This window comes from Marmota marmota, unplaced genomic scaffold (assembly GCF_001458135.2).
Source record: "Marmota marmota marmota unplaced genomic scaffold, marMar, whole genome shotgun sequence".
Taxonomy (NCBI): domain Eukaryota; kingdom Metazoa; phylum Chordata; class Mammalia; order Rodentia; family Sciuridae; genus Marmota; species Marmota marmota.
The window spans coordinates 39,045,822-39,059,167 of record NW_026000037.1 but is presented as its reverse complement, the minus strand read 5'-3'; the positions used below and the strand labels follow the sequence as shown (position 1 = coordinate 39,059,167).

The following is a 13,346-nucleotide window of genomic DNA, read 5'->3' as shown; positions in this document are numbered from 1 at the left end:
AAGAAAATGGATCTCAGTAAACAGAAGAAGAGAGAAAGTGTGTGAATTGAGAGGTTCTGTATGGATAAAGGAATTGACCGTTATTTAAATATGGAGGAAGCAACCCCAAATGGGTTTTCTTTTGGTCGTGGGAAGGCAAGGATTTGCCTTAGCTGAGAGGTGGAGTCACACTCAGTAACTTCAATGGTAAGTAAAGGACAGGTGCTGCGTGAGCTCAGGGAGGACTGTCCGCTTCTGAGTCATGCCCAGACAGGGAGATGTGCCCTGTCAGCAGCAGCAGCAGCAGCACCTCCAAATGCAGATGGGCACTGCCTCTGTCAAACCAGCTCTCACCTTATGGCAGCTCTCTGGGATGGCAGTCTGGAAACACCATATGGAATATAGCCTTTTGCACATAATCCCATGAAAACTGTTTTACAGTAACACATTATGAATATTTCATTTTTCTTCACAAATCCACTTGCAAAGTGTGGAATGTTCCTTTTTCTTTTTTCATTTTTTTTTCTTCGTCTCTTTTCTTGGTCCTTGGTTTAAATGATTTTCATTCAGTTAAGTAAATGCTTACTGATGACATTTAGGATGTTACAAGAGAATTTAAAATTATCTATTTTCGTGGTAATGGTTAGGACTGTGCTGACCCTTGTTACGGTGTATATCAAACAGCAAGTTGAATAAATAGACATTTATCCCAAAGTCAATTGGCTTAATTGTTTTTCTTTTTCTTTCCTTTTTTTTTTGCCAGAATTGAGTGGATTTTTAAAAGCAGAGTTGGCTAAATTAATTTGGTGTTCTGGTTTCCTGTGAATGTGGCCTCTCTATGATCTAGCTTAAAGGGATAATCTTAAAAGCGCCTTTCCTACTCTATGATTTAATTTTTAAAATATTAACCATCCGTCATTTAAGTTTGCATATTGTTTGGAAATGCAGCTTTGTGGCTTTTGCTTTGTCTCTTGGTATTAGAAGAATCGTTTATCCTCCTAGAGTGAGTGATAGCAGCTGGTTGACAGGACCGAGCGACTCTACAGACTGTGCCGAAAGGGAGGGAAATACCATATCTAATTAAAGCAGCAGGGAACGTTTTTTAGCAAGGCAAATTGTAATCCTTTATCTGGAAACTGGCCAGGGCATTAAGGTTAACAACATGGTTTGTATGAAATAATAAGAAAAAATATCTACCCACCACGTCTTTATGGATCACCAGTGACTGGAATGTCCAGGTTCACATCTCAGTTAAAAGCTTTCTCACATACCGAATCCCTTAACACCTGCTCAAAACATGGCAAAAACTTATCAGCCATGGGAAGACAGTGGTAGCTTGAAATATGTTCATTTAGCTTGGAGATTTTATCAAGACTTCTAACTATAATTACAGAAATAAAAACTCAATTGCATATTCAAAGTAATATGGCATAAGACAATTAAGAAAAAACTTTTAATGGACTCTTTCTTACTGGGGTAGAGGCCCCAGGTTTCAGATCCGACTTCACCACTTTCTGTCTGTGTGCTAGCCAGGGAAACACTTGATCTTCCTTAGGCTCAGTTTCCCTATCTGGAAAATGAAAGCAATAACATTCATCTGTTACTTTTTCCAAATAACAATGAGGATCCAATGAAATGTTATGGAGTATCTGAAAGCACATGAAAAGCTGAAGTAAACTCACTAGTGCAAACCACTTTTGTCATGTTATTTTAGGCAATAACATTTCTGTAATAACATGGGAAAAACATGGGAATGGCTCACCTGTGAGCAGATAGGTAAATTTCTCAAGAGTAGACTTGATCAATCAACCACACATTTTCATTATACTTGATCAAAATGTGCTTTGGACAAGGCCCTGGGGTTATTTATTAGTTATATATTGAATTGAATTAGTTTCAATCAAGGAGAGCATCCTATGGGCCTACCAGGTAGCTGAGAACTCAACAGGTTGAGATTGCTGTTTATGGGACAGGCCACATAGAATCACAGGAGATGATTTAGGATGGGGAAGTCAAAACTCTCAAGCCTTGGAAGAGTGTTTCAAGCTATAACCAGAGTTGACGGAGCAAGTTCAAGTTATAGCCTCTGAAAATCAGGCAAATTCCATTAACAGAATACCTATTTTTATTTCTATGTTTAGAAATGTCTAATATGTTGCCATTCCAAGTTGCATCATAGTTGGCACAGGCTGCATTCCTGGTTACTGTCCAGTTTCTAAGGACGTAAAAACAAACTACGGGGCAGTTCTTGAAATAAAATGAAAAAACAAAAAGGTTCAGAAGTAAAATATAAAATAAGAGCATGATCTGTATCTGTATCTATATTTGCCCTATAACCATCTGTAATAGAACAGCCAACAACATGTAAAAATTTTTATTTACTTTCTAGCTTTTGCATTTTTAAAAGTTGTTGAATAGTGATTAAAAGTTTTCCCCATGACACTTCTTTACCTTAATTCAAATTTCTTTTATAACTGCAAAGATTTTGATCTGAACACATATTTGTCATCTATAAAGTAAGTAGAAATACACTGCTTGATTTCTATTTTTATTTTTTAGTGGCTATTATTATTATTATTTTGTAAAATTAGTGTGTTGTCTTTAGACATAATAAAATAACTCAAGCATAAGATATTGAGCAGTTTGTTTTGGGTGGTTTATGAAGAAGACCTATTTTTCTGTAGTGACTTGCAGACTCACTGATTATTGAAAAAAACATCATTGTCCAGAGGTCTGCCTGGGAAGGACATGGGCTGGGGTACCTGTCTGGTTCAGGATGAGTGTGACTGTTTCCCTCCATTCCCATGCCTTGCTCTCCAACTAAAGTCCACCACATTGCTGATTCCCACTCTGAATTGCCCCTTATGAGAACACCTGAAAAACTTCAACCTTTACTCTAAGACAAAATAGGGAACTTTACAATGTGATCATTTTTAGGATCAGTGTCATTGTTTCACTGTCTCTCACAAACCCCAGGCCAGAAGGCTCATCTGGTATCAGTGTCATTCATGTGCAAAGTAGAAACTGAACCGAACACATTATCTTTGAGCTGAAATTGGTCTCTCAGACAGTACCAGCCTCTTTAAGGAGGGGTGACATACACTTGAAGGTTGGTTATTAGTTCCAAATGCTGCAGAAGCATCTGCTCTCGAGTAGCTAGAAATCATGTTTAATAACAAGAAAATCTACTCCAGCCAAATCCCTGTTGGGAGGGCTCTCGCATGAACAAAAGGCCCCCACTTCCCCTGATTTCCATAACAGATGTAGTATCTGATGCATGACAGCTCAGTGCAGCCCTGCGCCATTATTCTCCTACATATCCATCTGCAAGAAACGGCGCTTTCATTTTATTAATTGCTCTGGTGGGCTACATGTTATGTTTTGTTGCCCGGAGAATACTCTGTTTGTGCTTCATGCTACACTGGTCACAATAATAGTTATTTTTCTTAATGTTAAAGGTTACTAGCCTTCTTCCTTTACTTGCCTATGCATCTTCCATACACAATAAACTATTAATGCCTCCCTGGGGGGTTGACAATTTCATTTAAGTTGGTCTGGGTTCTCTCAACCCTGGTACTGTGTCTTTGTCTTCTTATTCAGCATTCTTGGGACAAACCAGTTATGGGGGGAAGTCATTAATAAGCTCCCAAGTGCTAGATGTAGTTCCTAATGCTTAACAAAAAAAAAAAAAAAAAAAAAGAACAGAGCAAGAATTTTGACATTCGTAAGTCAGTAGCTGTTTTAAAATCACATATACGCCCAACTGCAGACAAGAATGTTTGGAAAGATGAACGCTCTTGATTTGTAATTATTCCCAAGCCAATTTTCTCCTATTGGTAGAGTTTTAGGTAAATGGAGAGGTTTGCTTCCTGAGGACACCATCGGTGGTTGTAACTGAGGCTTGTCATCATCTCATGCCACTTCATCACAGGATGTCACAGAAGCTGCTGTACTTGAGAGCAAATGGGCACAGAGAGGCAGGGAGGGGGAACTGACACAGTGCTTGAAGGGAACAAGAAAGAAGAGAAGTCAGAGTGTGGTAATAAGAGAAGTCAAAATACGGAATAAAGTAATAATACATAATCTCCACATTTCCTTTAAGTTTAGTGATTGTTTTTAAGAAAGTAGGCTATACACAGAAATTTCATTCTTGAAGGAATCTGTTTAGAATTTAAAACATCATAACTGGAAAGAAAGAAATTGGATTTGGCACTGAATTCAAAACAGTCTGAGTACATGTTTGTTCAGAGTGTTAAAAAAAAAGATATAGTTACAGCTACAGCTGAGGAAGGGCAAAGCCACAGCAACACACACACACACACACACAAATTTGCCAAGGTCATGAACATTTAAATATAATTTGCATGTTTGTGTTAGCCAGCCATGTAGAATTTAGACATGAACAGCAGAATAAACGAGCTATCTCTATTACCAAATCTCCTGAACAGAGTGTCAAAACATTCGAGCAAAACTGAAATGTTCCAAATGGTATTTTATAGCAAAAATGAAAGTTTTTTTAAAATATATAGAAAAAAATGCATGCTTATATTAATCTATTCTTTTTATGGTTTTTAATGTTCTGGAAAGTGAGTATTTTAAAAAAGGAAACAAAACAAAACAAAACAAAACAAAAACAGCAGAAACAGCCATAACACATTTCCTCATGAGTACCATGTCACTGGAAATCTTTCAAGATTTTTCTTTCTCTTTGGACCTGACACAAGTCTTTACTTTTAAGCCCATGGATAAATCTTTTTTAAAAGTACAATTATGATAATAATCATTCCATTGCTTATGTTACAGTCTAATGCTTTTATATTAGACATTTTTACATGTGGTGATGTTTTGAAAAACCTGGCTTGAAACAAGTCCATACAAATAAATCAGTAAAATACTGTGCTATGCAGCGACTATATACTGTTGTTACTTTACTTCTTGGGTACCCTTGGAAGATTGCCCCCAAAATACAAACACCAGGAGAGAACGTGTTTACTATATTTTGCCAAATAGTATTTAATGGAAAAAGACCAATAAATTAATTTTTTAAAGTAGATTTTGTTATTTTATAAGATAACATCAAGTGGAGGCAAGAAATGATTAATTGTACCAGAGAAGGTTGCTAGTGTTCTGATTTGTCCCTGACTTCACCCCAGTACATTTCTCAACTGGGCCTCTTAATGAGGAGATGCAATTTACTCCTCAGCCCTTGTCACTATGGCTGGTGTCGCAGCTGGCAGCCAGGGGTACTCATCAAAATAGCCCTTTGTGGGATTTTGCTTCAAGTCTAGAAGGATTGGGTGGGGCTTTATGATCACTTCAGCTTCCCAGCCCAAATTTACCTGCCCCACACAGAGGCTATTCCTCAGTGAGCATTCTAGACCTGAAAGAGACTGTAGAGAGACTCCGATTCAATCCCTGCATGTTACAGATGTGGAAAAGGAGTGTCAACACATTCATTAAATAAATTGCTTCAGTACAATTGGAGTCTGGGATTCTGTTTCTGACTTAGAGAAAAAAAAAGCTCATGAGTATCCAATTTAAAAACAATAAAAATGCTACTGTCTATACATATATCTGTGTGTTTATACATATGCATATGTACAGACTTTTTAAAAACATTCAACACACTCACATGCAACCTGTTTAATATTCTTGTCACTCCAAACTCAAAGAGCCTTGGTAGTAGGCATCATTATCACAGTGGGCCATGATGAAGATAAAGGAAATATTCTGGGTCAATTAGCAGAAATTCAAGCAAAATAGAAGGGTGACAAAGAGGTGGGGAACAGTCTATTTAAACATACCAGGGAAACACTTACCGACTCCCCACTGTGTGCCAGGCACCAGGCTCTGAAGATGAAAGGCACAATTCCTATTCTTCGGGAGCTAGTGGTTCTCACTGGGGAGAGACATGCATAAGGTAATACCCAGAGCATATTTATACAGGAGGTTTTCAGAGGAGAGGAAGTGGAAACATGCAAAACCACATCAGGTTTGACAGAGGAGGGTCATTTCTTGCTGGGTACTGAAGCAAGAGTTCAAGTTTGAGTTCATTAGTTAGATCAGGGTAAGTACATTCATCATCCAGGACCTGGAGCATGGAAGTAAATGAAGGGGCAGACAGGTCATGGGGGGTCTCATGGAGGGTTCTCACAGGCATGTTTCGGCAATGTCCCTTCACTCCTTTCTGCTCTGTTCTCCAAAATTATTTTTCATCATGAACAACAGATGGTTCCCAAGAAAGGCTTGGTCCCAACCATGCATGCTAGAGAAATCAAAGTGAGAAAATAGCAATAAGATAGGCTTAGTAAGAGGAAATAAAAGAACTGAAGCAAGGTGATATATTAAAAAAGGAGGTAGGTTGTTTTTAAAAACAACAACAAAAAATCCCTTTTCTTCAGCAATGGTAGAGGGGTACCCTAAGATGAAAGGTGACCCATAATGGCAATAATATTTCATTAAGCTTGGCATATTTTACACTCATTTATCTTCTTTCCTCCTTCTCTTCCTCTAACAGAAGCCCAGTGTCTGAAGTTGTGGCTAATGGTGATCTAAAAAGACCTGAATAACAAATAGTTAGCTCTGGGCCTGGTGGCAATCAATGCTTTGCTCCAAGAGAGAGAAGAGGTAGGTGAACTGAAAAGCAAGAGCCTGCTGGAAGGCTGAAGAAAGAGAATGAGTTGGCAAAATTCAAATGCACAGGGGGCACTTCTCTCCCTCTCTTTCCGAACACAAGGTCCTACTTACCCACCCATCATCTACCCTCACCATTAGAAACCCCTGGTCTGCATCATTTCCTGCCACCTTTTAAAGGCGGCATAGACTAGTTCACCTCCTCTGTCCAATTTCCCCAAATGCACAAAGGTCTTTGGGATGGAAATAAAAACAGCATTTCATTAAGCGGGGATAAGGCAATTCCAATGGAGTCAGAGGACGGAAACTGGGGCAGGCCCTACATAAATTAATCCTGTGAAAGGAGGAAATTTCCCTATTCCACTGTTAAGCAGCATTTGGATCTGGATAGAAAATGCAGGCCTTTCAAGCCTACCAGCAGTGTTTCTTCTCTATCCCATTGTCTTCCTACCAGAGAAAGAGGCAAGAAAAACCCGAGGAGGCCATTTTGGGGTGCCTAGAGGTGGGGTGTAGTTGAAAAGGAGTCGTAAAAGGGCTTAAGTCTATTCATTTCGCCCTTTTCATTTCCCTCTAAATGGAAGCGCGACTTTCATGCCAGTGCTCAGGCCCGGGTTGCTGGCAGAGCGACTGGGCCCTGCGAGGCAGCTGAAGCCTTTCATGGTGACAGCTTTTCTCCCAATGTGTCCTGGTAGGAGTTTGAGTTGACAGACAACAAAAGATGGGGAGGGGAGGGATTCCGATACAAGCCCAACAACCACTCTACCCGCCTCTCCTCAGCAGTGCCTCAGCTGATGGACAAAGAACAAGCCTGGGGTGGGTGGGATTCTGTTCCAGGCCCTCCTGCTTCAGGTTACCTCTGTTGCACACAGACAGGCACAGAGGGCTCAAGGAGAGGCAGCTCAGCATTATCCCCCTGTGGGTCTGCAGTGTGGGGACCTGTGAAAGGAAAAAACCCTCTACATATGGGTCTGGGATTTGAAAGAAAGTTTCTGTAGGAACATGTTAGAACATTGTAGGGTGAAACTAGCTTTGGACAAGAGGTATTAAGGCTGCCTTTTCACATTGCCCACAAAGAACCTGGCACCTAGTGGGTACTTCCAAAGAGCCATGTTTAAATCAAATGATATAAAGAGAAACAGGTGTCAGTATTTGGGGAATTACCCGGTGTTTGGAACCAACAAACCTCACATTTCACCTTTATGGAACCCCTGTATTATTTAGCCACCAAATGTGTCTCTTCTTTGCTCTGCTATAGGCCAGCATCGGTTTATATGAGATCTCAGAGAAAGGACCAGAACATTCTCCTCCACTGAATGTTAGGAAGTCCCCTCTTCCTGAACAAAAGTGGGGAGTATATTGCCATTTCCAAAGTAAAGGGGATAAAAAATCATTTTCATTTGAGCTTCTGTCACATGCCTGGAAATACCCAGAGATTTTTTGAGCGTCCTGTCAGGATCAGATAATTAGTGGTACCAAACAAGAACTCTCACAATAGATTTTAACCTTATTATTTTTTTTTAAGAGAGAGAGAAAAGAGAGAGAGAGAGAGAATTTTTTTAATATTTGTTTTTCAGTTTTCGGTGGACACAACATCTTTATTTTATTTTTATATGGTGCTGAGGATCGAACCCAGTGCCCCACACACATTCCAGGCGAGCGAGTTTGAGCCACATCCCCAGCCCTTAACCTTATTTTTGATAAATACATCTTTGATGAACCTTCCATGCACGAGTGCAGTCATTAAGCAGAGCCTGTGAAAATGATCAGGAAGTGACCCTGACAAAGCCACCAAAGGTGTCTCTTCTGTGCTCTGCTATGGGCCAGCATCTGTTTATATGGGATCTCAGAGAAAGGACCAGAACATTCTCCTCCACTGAATGTTATATTAGGAACACGAATCTCAGTATGGGTAGGAAATAGGTTTCCAGAGAAATATAAAGGCTCACAGACAGATAAACAAACAAGTTGTCATGAAAGAAAGGAACGGTGCAAAACCCGAGCAGTTGAGATATGGTACCCCAAACAGGGAACCGGACATGCTGGTGTCACAAGCTGCCTGATAACTATTCCGGGCCATTCCTTTGTGAAATCCCTCCATGGGAGGAATAAATGATGTATGAAATTAAGACGCCCTGACTCCACAGGGAGCACAGAGACAGCACTCCCAGCTGTAATGTGTCTTTCCTGATGGGTTTTGGCGGTGACCCCTGGGCACAGCTTCTATACAGCTGTGTGGCACCCAGCAGCCTCCCAAATCCTGAACACCAGAGCCCACACACTCTTCTCCTGCCAGAAAAACACTCTCACCCAAGTTTAGTTGTAAATTTCCTTCATCACAGACATTTCTCCACCTCAACACCCCAACAGCCAGCTATAGTGGTGACACCTTGTAATTACAGTTATCAGGCAAGATATATTGCAAAATCTGGTGATAAATCACTTGAATTCTGTGAAATTATTGTTACCAGTGTATCCAAAACTTTTGAGAGAGAGAGGGCTGCAGGTGTGCAGACCCTCGAGGGTCTCCAAACATTATTTTTTAACATGACTCCAACTTCTATAATCCAGGTGGAATTGTAATTCTCTGCTAGGAAATTTATTTCTCTCCCAATGGCAGAAAAACCAGAATAGGAAGCATAACATTGTAATCAGCTAAATGTGGACTATCACCATGGTGGATTATTGTGAGAAATTATTAGTTTGAGGAAGCTCTACCCATTCATTACCAAGCATGCTTGTAGAACATCTCTCCCTACAGGCCCTTGGTATGTGTTAAAACAATTAAGAATAATATTGGTTTAATTAATGAAATGCTAATTTAAAAGGCAACACTTTAAAACAAAACAAACAAATAAAAATAAATGGGCAATATATTTCAAATGCAAGTTACACTTGGAAGTTTCACTTGGGGGATTTTTTACATCATTGGTGCTTCCATACACCAATGGATCTAATTAAGCAATTACTGCTGTGCCTCTGCCTTGGTCCTAAGTGCGGAAGTGCTTTGTGTGCACACATCCCTGAACACCACTTTTCTTGCCTCCACCACAATTAGGCGGTTCCTTTGGGAGCTGCCCATCTAACATGATTGACTGCACTCCACCGAGGCAAGCTGAGTCTCCTACAGTACTTAGTTCTCCTGACCACCGTGTTCCACTGTCATTCTGAATCCTCACTTGGATTCTTGAGTTTGGAATCACAGCACATGTGAATTAGACTCTTTTGGCCGTAAAATTTGTGGGTTGAAGCTCTGAAGTTCTGAAGCTTTCTTCCTGTGGAGGAAGGCACACAGTTGTACAGGGAAAATAAAAGCTAAGGTCATAGAGAGACAGAGATAGAGACAGGACACTTTTTCCTGCCCATAGCCTCTTTTTTAGCCACCTGCTCCAGAAAGAAAGTCAGTGACAAGTCTGAAATACATGCTTACAGGGTGACTCAAAATTTTTTTTATTTTATTTTATTTTTCTAACTCAATCTGGATTAGGGTTGTAGGCTGGGCAAATAAAAATATAAGATATCTAATTATTTTGTAATGTCATGGGAAAAAACAACTAATAATTGTTTAGTATGAGCAGGATCCATGTAACATTTACAATTTTCCTTTACTATAGATTCTTTCCTACTTACCACCCCAACAACTGACTATAGCAAGGTCACATCAAAATTCAAACTTAAATTACATTCTGCATTTTATCTGGCACCCCTAGTTCAGATACATTGCCTCTTCGTTTTCCCTTGGCTTTTCAGACTCTCTGCTGCGTTAGGAGCTATGTATGGGATATTCTATTTGCCAGATTTGTCTTTCCATCATATACCTACCTGCTGAACCTTTATTCCCTCAAATATTTGGGCAAATGTGCTTCTCCCAGGGGGGCATCTTGTCCTCTTATATTTCACACTGATTACCCTGCCTCCTCCCCATCACCTCTACCCTGTTCTGTTTCCTTTTCTCAATGCACATCTTACCTTAGTATATTGTACATTTTCATTATTTATTATTTCTACTTTTATTATTTGTCTTCTCTGCCAGAAAGTTAGCTCCAAAAAGGTTCCAAACTTCCAGAGTGTTGAATGAATGACAGAAAATTTGCCCTTATTCTGAAACTCATTTATATTATTTAAATTATTTGAGCATGTAACTTTCCTTTTGCCTGTACGGATTGAGTTAGTCAGCTTTGTGTTACTGTAACAACACACCTGAGGTAATCAACTTAAAATTGAGAGTTTATTTGGGCTCACAGTTTGGGAGGTTTCAGTCCATGTTCCATTGGCCCTATTGCTTTTGAGTCTGGGATAAGGCATATCATCATGGCAGGAAGCTGTGATATAGCAAGCATCGCAGGCAGGGAAATGAAAGAGAGCAGGAATCCAGTCCTCTTCAAGGGCACACCCTCAATAACCTAAGAATGCTCACTAGGCCCCACCTCTTAAAGGTTAGATTCCCTCCTGGTAGCAGTATAGACTAGAGATAACCCTTTAACACAAAGGCCTTTGGAGGACAAACATTCAAACTATAGCACTGATTCACATTCCAGACAAGAGTCCTGGCCTCTGTGGAGCACTTCTAGAAGCTGGAAAGAGTGAGTACAATTTCCGTTAGGCCATTCATTCACGTAAGCATGTATTGATTGGGTATCTCAGTGTTCTAGACACTATGGTAGGCACTGGGAATATATAGAAGAACAATCTCCAGACCTTGCTCTCGAAGCTCTTACGATGGGACTGGATAGATTACTCATACTTCACGGGTTTCAGTTTCCTTATGTAAAAACTGGAGACAGGAATGGTGCTCACTTCACAATTTTGTTGTGTAGATAAAATGAGATGATCAAGAAGTAGGGCTTAGTCTGTATTCAATAATTAACTATACTATGACTAATACAGTAGGGACAGAGCTGTCACACTGTCAAATCGTGTATTTTACAATGTGAATAGCATTTTCTGAAGTTGTGAGGAGAAAGCTTTGCATGGTCATATGTGGCAGTGTCTGGAGTCTGAAAGAGACTTATCAACAGATAACCCAGGATATGCTGGGACAATAACAAAATATACACAAAGTGCAAAGATGGCACAAAGAAGGAAGCAACTGACTTCTGGGAATGCATAAGGACAAAAGGCTTTGCAGGCAAAGAAGAGCAGGTGTCGAGTCAGGAGAAAGATGAAGAGCTTGATAATAATAGGGTAATAATAGGTGGTAGGTGGAGATAACAGCAAGGCATAGTTAGAGGGGTCGACTTCTAGTTGTACCATAAGAGTTTGGTACCTTCTGTTGTACCATAAGAGTTTGGTACCTTGTCTTTGGGACTTTGGCAATGAAAAGAGTCATCATCAATCTCATGCTTCCAAATAGGTCAGTTTGGAGAAGGGCATAGAGAGCAGAGATTGAAGGCAGGAAGTTGAGCAGTGAGGAAGTGATTGAAGTAGACACAGAAGGTGGGCCTGGTCTGGTTTTCTAAGTTGACAACTCCTTGGTGCTACCAGTTTGTTCTCTCCTCTGAGCTTCAGGTTTTTCATAGGCTTTTGAAGTGACTTCCCTCAGCCTCAGCCTTTCTCCTTTGATAAAAATGGAAGGAGCCAACCATTCTGGGACACTTTCCTGGCTGCAAAGAAACAGCCATTTTTAGTTCAGTGCCTGCTGAGTAGGGCTGTGAGGGGATTGAGGGCTACCCCTTGGCACCCACGGAAACCAGCCTGTCTTTACACTGAGAGTAATAAACTCCTCACCCTTCCCCACTCCCCATTCTTCTGGTTAACAAAGTTCACTTTTGGGTTTTGATTCCAGTGGCTAAATCAAACTCTATGCATATAATTTTCTTCTTCTCTCTATTTTGGGCTTATGCACAGACATTATAAATAGAAGTTTTTATTCAGGGCAAGAGCTGATCTGACAGAGATGAGCCACTATCTAATCATTTCAAAGATGAGACTGAGGGTAAGGGCGAAGAATGTTTGCTCTTTTTTTTTGCTTTTCCCAGAATAAAGGTAAATACAAGACCATAGCCTTGCTTTTCTTTTGAACAAAGGTTTAAGTTTCTGTGTGTTTTGTTTGTGCTTCTCTTGCAATGGCTAGAAAATGAGAGTTTACAATGTTAATACGGAAAGATTAAAATGGAAAAAATGTAACTGAGGAGTAAGAGCATGTCTACAGTGTATGCAAAAGCTAGAAAACTAATTGTTTTGTTAATCCTTGCTTTCTGAGAAACTACATTTCAAGTTCCTTATGATACACAGCAAAACAGAAAAGACAACAAAGCAACAATAAAAATATTCCTCAACAGATTGGTATTCTAAGTTCTGGCTTAACAACTACTGTTGTTTGTTTTGTTTTGTGCTGTTTATCTACTTTTTTTTTAATTTTTATTTTTATTTTTATTTTTATTTTTTTATTGTTGGTTGTTCAAAACATTACATAGTTCTTGATATATCATCTTTCACACTTTGCTTCAAGTGGGTTATGAACTCCCATTTTTAGCCCATATACAGATTGCAGAATCACATCAATTACACATCCATTGATTTACATATTGCCATACTAGTGACTGTCGTGTTCTGCTGCCTTTCCTATCCTCTACTATCCCCCCTCCCCTCCCCTCCCCTTCCCTCTTCTCTCTCTACCCCCTCTACTGACCTTCATTTCTCCCCCTTGTATTATTTTTCCCTTTCCCCTCATTTCCTCTTGTATGTTCTTTTGTATAACCCTGAGGGTCTCCTTCCATTTCCATGCAATTTCCCTT

The 13,346-nt window shown here is 39.9% G+C and overlaps 1 long non-coding RNA gene across 1 annotated transcript in view; it reads right to left on the bottom strand.

The window, feature by feature from the left end:
• Positions 1-717: 717 nt before the first annotated feature.
• LOC125619396 overlaps positions 718-13,346 on the bottom strand; it is a 28,286-nt gene continuing 15,657 nt past the window's right edge. Inside the window, exons 3-7 of the long non-coding RNA XR_007350921.1 lie at positions 11,308-11,383; positions 10,852-10,931; positions 9,789-9,884; positions 5,799-5,878; positions 718-3,981 (exon numbers count right to left, since the gene is read on the bottom strand). This is a non-coding gene — a long non-coding RNA (uncharacterized LOC125619396). The remainder of the gene's footprint in view (positions 3,982-5,798; positions 5,879-9,788; positions 9,885-10,851; positions 10,932-11,307; positions 11,384-13,346) is intronic.